Source organism: Mesoplodon densirostris, chromosome 8 (genome assembly GCF_025265405.1).
Source record: "Mesoplodon densirostris isolate mMesDen1 chromosome 8, mMesDen1 primary haplotype, whole genome shotgun sequence".
Classification (NCBI taxonomy): Eukaryota; Metazoa; Chordata; class Mammalia; order Artiodactyla; family Ziphiidae; genus Mesoplodon; species Mesoplodon densirostris.
This window is the reverse complement of record NC_082668.1, coordinates 31,207,359-31,215,213: the sequence shown is the minus strand read 5'-3', so window position 1 is coordinate 31,215,213 and position 7,855 is coordinate 31,207,359. Positions and strand designations below refer to the sequence as shown.

Genomic DNA, 7,855 nt, shown 5'->3' with positions numbered 1-7,855 from the left:
GCAGAGGAGAACGAATGGCTCACTCTCTCGGCACCCAGGGATAGTGTCAGCAGCCTGCTGTGAGCAAAATATGTCTTTGAAATCTCAGTTTTAACTTAAGAATTTATGTAAATTTACATGATATCATATTACTGTTTGCTTCCATGTAGAAAGATTTACTTACCAGTTCTATTAGAGTAATGCTCTCTGCTGTATCAGATCAAGCCCAAACCCTCAGTGATTTAACACTTCAGAAATGTATTTTTCACTCACCTGAAACCCATGTGGTTGTGGCTTGCGGGTGGACAGTCTGCCCCTTGGTCTTGCGACTTTACCCTCTTTTAGGGCCACTGAGTCGTCTCCATTCTGATGGGGAAAGAGACCGTTTCTTAATTACTTGAGTTCAGAATTGACACCCATTCTCCCCCACATTCCAGGAGCAAGAATTCATCATGTGGCCCCATTTAAATGCAAGAGGAACTGGGAAATATAGTCCCTGATTACCCAGCAACAACTCTGGGTAGACTAGTAAGGCTTTACCTCAATAACTAATGTCTTGGCCTTTCCTGGTGGCGCAGTGGTTAAGAAACCGCCTGCCAATGAAGGGGACACGGGTTCGATCCCTGTTCCAGGAAGATCCCACATGCCACAGAGCAACTAAGCCCGTGCGCCATAACTACTGAGCCTGCGCTCTAGAGCCCACGAGCCACAACTACTGAAGCCCACGTGCTTAGAACGTGTGCTCCACAACAAGAGAAGCCACCACAATGAGAAGCCTGCATGCAGCCTAAATAAATAAATAAATAAATGTATTTTTTTAAAAAATTAATGCCTTAACTTCTCCATCTCTCCCAAAATTGGAGAGAAAAGTTAACCTTCCAGAAGTATGTGCTGAGTTTTATCCCATATTTTATTCAGCCCAAACACGTTGCCACATATTCCCAAAAGGGTATCTACCCCCATTTAAGAAACACATAAGTAATCCATTTTCAATAAGATTCCATTGACAGCTCCAATGAAAACAAAATTGAATGGACTATCCCATTTCACCTCCTCTTCTCTCTGCTCGCTCTTTCCCTTCCTCTCAATCCCGTTAGGTACCATCAGGATTTCGAAAGTGGGCCCAAAGCCACGTTGAATATTACCAGGAAATTGCTGGCTGGCTATCTACCAAGAGCCCTTCCAAAGTGGTATTATCTTAATGAATTTTTCACAATCCAAAGTCTGGCCAGAAGACTTACAGGTCCAAAAACTCAATCTTGTTAGTGTTCCAGGATTTGCCTGACTTGAGAGGGCTGGCTTATGTGAACTAAATTCACAAAACACCAAAACTTCACAACAAAATGTCAATACCTCTGTTGACAAGGGGATGTGCAGCTGTCAGAAAGATCAAATGTTCACACTCTTCTCTCCAGCACTTTTTCTCCCTGTAGAAAATCTACCCAGGAAGTCAATTACAACCCGAAAGTTCCTTAGTGATCATGGAATCAGAGCAAGGGCAGTTTAGTTAGATGACTTGAAAGTTTAATAGTATCAGGCGGCTGTGGCCTGATGAAGCCATCACCACTGGAATATTCATACCAGCTTCTCAGAGATCCCTCTGGTCTGTCCTCTAAGTCCTATGATCACCAACTCCCTTTCCGATGGACACTTTGTTTCTCTGGACACATCCATACTATCCATAGGGTAATGGCCACATTCATCTTCTGCCTTCTTCTGATTTGGCAGATGTCTTGTCTCTAAGGTACATTTATGTATGGCTGGTCTCATCCATTGTGTTAATTTTATAATCCAGTGCTCAGAGCTTAGAAGAGGAGAAAATGGGAAAGGACAGGAAGTTCACTCATCTCTGCCTACACCAGCCGATGTTTTTCTAAAATGGAATTTAAAAACTTATTTGAAACATGGAGAGACTGGATATTTGTAGATCTTTGACTGAAAAAACAAAAAACAAAAACGCTTCTCTCCTCTTTTGCAGCAGTCTTCCCAGTCAAGGTTGTAACCCAGAGCTGCTGGCAGCAAATACACACTGAAAGATTAGTCCCAATCAAAGCCAAGAAAGGTGGCCAAGTTCAGTGCCAGGGAAGAGTATTGAGTTTCAGTTGCCCTGAGTGAGAACGAGACAGTGGATAGGAGATCAGGTAAAGATCACTAGCCATGGTGCAAGAAACAGGTCTGCAAACAAATGGCAGGGAGGGGTCAGGTGAAAGGGAGCAGGGTGGAAGCTTGAAAACAACAAGACACCAGGAGGCTCCTCCTTATTGGACATAGGCCTGTTTAAGGCACCAGACTGAGCCAGACACTAGGCAATCTGGGAAAGTAATCTTCTTTAACTGAGTCTGCAACATCAGCAGGCAATCACATAGGGTGGTAAAGAAAGGGACTCGAGCACAGAGAACCATGAAGGACAGTCCGCAGCCAGATTGCCCTCACATCTAACCAGAACATACAAAAGAGACAAGACCTGTTTTGCCATTTCAGCTCTGACAATTATTGAACTTCTGCAACTCACTTTACTCTTTGAGCCTTTCTGCACCTCAATTTACCTCCTCTGTTAAACGAGGCATTTGAAATCAGTGTTCTCCTTCCCCAATGTACAATGATACTGTGCCTACAAAGGTAATGCACCCCTCTAACCACACACCTATTTATATCCTATGCTGAAAAGATTACCTGCTGTTTTTTTCTTTTAACTTTTGAAGTTATAACATACCTACAGAAAAGGCTGCCAAACAGCCCTGTAACCAGCTCCAGGTTAAGAAACAGAACAATTTATCAACGTCTCAAAAGCTTCCCTATGTCCCTTCCCTGTCACCACCTACCACCCCCCACCCTCAAACAACCACCATCCTAAGCTTCAAACAGAATGATAGATTAGTTTTGCCTGTTTTACAGTTTTATGTAATTGAATCATACAGTGTGTGCCCTTTTGTGTCTGGCTTTTACACTCAATTATTTGTGAGACTCACCCATGGGGTTGCATGTGGCTAGGTTTGGTTCTTTTTTTGTCACTTACAGTGGTCCACTCTCTGGACATACACAATGTACTTATCCATCTTATTGCCCATGGACTGTTTTTTTCCTTGTATTATTTATTTATTTTATTTTATTTTATTTTATTTTATTTTTATTTATTTATTTATTTTTTTTTTGCGGTACGTGGGCCTCTCCTATTGTGGCCTCTCCCATTACAGAGCACAGGCTCCGGACGCACAGGCTCAGCAGCCATGGCTCACGGGCCCAGCCGCTCCACGGCATGTGGGATCTTCCCGGACTGGGGCACGAACCCGTGTCCCCTGCATCGGCAGGTGGACTCTCAACCACTGCACCACCAGGGAAGCCCCTGTATTATTTATTTTTTTTATAATTTATTATTATTATTATTACTTTGAGCAGCAAAAGGTTTATCGCAGGGCCAAGCAAGGAGAACAGGTGGCTCATGCTCAAAAAAACCCGAAGTTCCCCATGGTTTTGGGGGAGAAGTTTTTTTTTAAATAAATTTATTTATATATTTTATTTTATTTATTTGGCTGCATTGGGTCTTCATTGCTGCATGCAGGCTTTCTCTAGTTGTGGCGAGCGGGGGCCACTCTTCGTTGTATTGCACAGGTTTGTCATTGCGGTGTCTTGTCTTGTTGAGGAGCACAGGTTCTAGGTGCGCGGGCTTCAGTAGTTGTGGCACGTGGGTTCGGTAGTTGTGGCTCACGGGCTCTAGAGCACAGGCTCAGTAGTTGTGGCACACAGGCTTAGTTACTCTGCGGCAAGTGGGATCTTCCCAGACCAGGGATCAAACCCATGTCCCCTGCATTGGCAGGCGGATTCTTAACCTCTGCACCATCAGGGAAATCCCTGGTGAGAAGTTTTTAATAGGCAAAATGTGGGGTGAGGGATGCAGAGTGTGTTACTTTCTTCTGATTTGTTGGTGGTGAGGTAACAGGGCAGTGCTCCAGGGATCTTGTGCTCAGCCTGAAGTTCCTTGTATTATTTAAATCATAATGTGTAGAATTTTCTGTTCTTTGCAATTGAAACATAAAGGAATTTTAGCCCTCTTCACTATTCTCCCTTTATAATTTATATCTCATTGTTCTCACCCATTCCAGTAGCTTCCATGATCACATCTATGTGGATGATTCTTCTACACTCCTACCTAATACCTGTCTCCTCATCTCCAACTCCAGCACTACTAGCTTTTTGTTAGGTGGCTGTATGTGGTCTACGAAGCTTTAATCTTGCCCATGGACCTTTGTGTTGTTTCCTACTTTGGTATTATGAAGAATGCTACTATGAAAACTCTTATGCATGTCCTTGGGGGCACATTTTTAAGCATTTCTGTATTTTTTATCTATTAATGTATAACTAATTACCAAAAAATTCAAACAACACACATTATCTTACAATCTCTGGGGTCAGGAGTCTGAAGAGCTTAGCTAGGTCCTCTGTTTCAGGGGCCTTCACAAGGCTGCAATCAAGGTGTCAGCCAGGGCTGGGGTCTCATCTGAAGTCCCTACTGGGAAAGGATTTGCTTCCAAGCTCCCGTTGTGGTTGGCAGAATTCAGTTTCTGGAAGAGTGCTGGACTCATTTCCTAGCTGGCTATTGCCCAAAGGCTACATTTAGTTCCTTGCCATGGAGACCTCTCCAACATCAAAGCATGCAAGCCAAGAAGGCAATAGAGTCTGCTAGCAAGACAGAAATTATAATTTTATGTATTATAATTATGGAAGTCATATCCCATCACAGTTGTGGTATTCTATTGGTTAGAAGAAGGTCACAGGTCCCATCCACCCTCAGGAAGAGGGGATTATACAAGCAATGAATCCCAGGAGGTGGGGGTCACCAGGGGCCATACTGGTGTCTGCTTACCACAATTTCTGTTGGGATTATAACTGAGAATGGAATTGTCTGGTCATAGGTCCAGCTTCAGTTATGGAAATCCACTAGTTTTCCAATGTTATACCAACTGACACCCTCACCAACATTTGGTCCACATCTGGGATTGGTTTTTACCCAGGTTTCCTTCTGGTGTGAGTTATCAAATTGTTTCTGACAAAAGAAAAAAATAGCTTTCTGCACCATGGGCTGTGTTACATTTAGCAGTGTGCCTTACTCCCTAATTGAATTGAGAGGCAGAATTCTGAAGTCCCTGCCTCAGACCTACTCACCCCTTTTCTCCACTGTCCTCTCTGTAAATGCAAAGTCAAAGAAGATACCAACTCCAGCAGCATCATTAGTGCTATATGATTACCAAGATGTGGGTTGAGGAATCTGGAGAAAGAGTGCCACCACCTCATTTACTGGAGTCCCCTGGTAATTAGTCATCCTTCATCAAGCCTGGGATGAGCCACTAAGAGTGACACTGATTGGGTCCTGAGCTGCCAACTAATCTTAAAAGGGCATTGATTCCCAGTAGCATGGAAATTTCCTATTGTCATTCCTCCTTTCCATGGCAATGCAGACTGTGGGCATTCAATAATTGATTGAAATACAGTAAGAGTAATAACATCCTACCCCAAGAAGTGCTCTCTAGATTTGTCTATTTCAAATACAGCAAAGGCACCAGATATAAGAGAATTCTGGGGAAAATGCAATGGGCCAAACACATTTTTAGGGTGTACATGAATGTAATTAATATTTCTGCCCATGCATGTCCAGCACGGTAGACTCCTGAAAGCCATAAGATAGTGGTAATATGGGCAGAAGACCTAAATAGACATTTCTCCGAAGAAGATATACAGATTGCCAACAAATTCATGAAAGGATGTTCAACATCACTAATCGTTAGAGGAATGCAAATCAAAACTACAATCAGGTATCACCTCACACCGCACAATGGCCATCATCAAAAAATCTACAAACAATCAATGCTGGAGAGGGTATGGAGAAAAGGGAACTCTCTTGCACTGTTGGTGGGAATGTAAATTGATACAGCCACTATGGAGAATGGTATGGAGGTTCCTTAAAAAACTAAAAATAGAACTACCCTACGACCCAGCAATCCCACTACTGGGCATATACCCTGAGAAAACCATAATTCAAAAAGAGTTATGTACCACAATGTTCATTGCAGCACTATTTACAATAGCCAGGACATGGATACACCTAAGTGTCCATAACAGATGAATGGATAAAGAAAATGTGGCACATATATACAGTGGAATATTACTCAGCCATAAAAAGAAATGAAATTGAGTTATTTGTAGTGAGGTGGATGGACCTAGAGTCTGTCATACAGACTGAAGTTAAGCCAGAAAGAAAAACAAATACCATATGCTGACACACATATATGGAATCTAAAAAAAAAAATGGTTCTGAAGAAACTAGGGGCAGGACAGGAATAAAGATGTAGACGTAGAGAATGGATTTGAGGATACGGGGAGGGGGAAGGGTAAGCTGGGACGAAGTGAGAGAGTGGCATGGACACATATACACTACCAAATGTAAAATAGATAGCTAGTGGGAAGCAGCCCCATAGCACAGGGAGATCAGCTCAGTGCTTTGTGTCCACCTAGAGGGCTGGGATAGGGAAGGTGAGAGGGAGATGCAAGAGGGAGGAGATATGGGGATATATGTATACATATAGCTGATTCACTCTGTTATACAGCAGAAACTAACACAACATTTTAAAGCAATTATACTCCAATAAAGATGTTAAAAAAAAGAAGTAGTGGTAATAACAGTACTGGGGTAGTAATATGAGTGAGCTACCTGAATTTGAAAAACTTCAAAATATTTTCAAAGAACTTCTTAAGGGACAATTGACTCGAGTAGGTTCTGCATAAATTACTCTCCTGTGGACACCTGTGAAATGTTGAGGCTAATTGAGGCTTCTGATGCTGATTATGGACAAGTTTGTGGGTTGCTGTTTTTCCTCCACTGAATTCCATCTCATTTTCTACTACTCCCTTTCAGTGGGGCTGTGAGTGTATCGGATGTAAAGAGTACTAAGTGGAAGCATGCTTTTGTGTGGAAGTCATTACAGTGAACACCTGTTCACTGTTGAGTTTAATTGGACTACAGCTGGTGCTGATTGTGTGCAAAAGGGAGCTGCTCCTCTCGCCCGCCGAGGAGCTTGCTGTCAGTCTAACAGTGGGGAAGTTGACGCTCTGAAGTTCAGCTTGCACATTGCAGTCAAGTACTCTCTGCCCTGTATGGCTAGTTGCCTCTGAGGTGCACTGTGGTCAATTTAGCCAGGCAAGAAGAAAAAGGTGCCTGCATCTTTGGTCTATTTTATTAAATCAGCTCAGTTCCACATATGGAAATTCGGGGAAATATGGGGGAGATGGTTGGTACAAATTTAGCATAATTATTTACAAAGGAAACAAAGAAATGGAAGCTTCGCTCAGAGTGATATTCTTAGTAATATTAGCTGTTCACCTGTGTCCAGAGATGATAGGCATTGAATACATGTATAAATAAGAAACCAATAATGTAGCTCAGTGATCATCAGATAGTGACAAATTAAGATTGCATTCTTGTGAACACTTCGGCAGCACATATACTAAAATTGGAACGATACAGAGTTTAACATGGCCCCTGCGCAAGGATGACACACAAATTCATGAAGTGTTCCATATTTTTGCACATGAAAGGATGCTCAACACCACTAATCATTAGAGAAATGCAAATCAAAACTACAATGAGGTATCACTCACACCACACAATGGCCATCCTCAAAAACTCTACAAACAATCAATGCTGGAGAGGGTGTGGAGAAAAGGGAACCCTCTTACACTGTTGGTGGGAATGTAAATTGATACAGCCACTATGGAGAACAGTATGGAGGTTCCTTAAAAAACTGAAAATAGAACTACCCTTTGACCCAGCAATCCCACTACTAGGCATATACCCTGGGAAAACCATAATTCAAAAAGAGTCATG

At 42.4% G+C, this 7,855-nt stretch overlaps 1 non-coding gene across 1 annotated transcript; it reads left to right on the top strand.

Annotated features, from left to right (window-relative positions):
* Positions 1-7,451: 7,451 nt before the first annotated feature.
* On the top strand, positions 7,452-7,555 carry LOC132495576 (U6 spliceosomal RNA). Its single transcript, XR_009533305.1, has one exon. It is a non-coding gene; the product is annotated as a U6 spliceosomal RNA (small nuclear RNA).
* Positions 7,556-7,855: the final 300 nt, after the last annotated feature.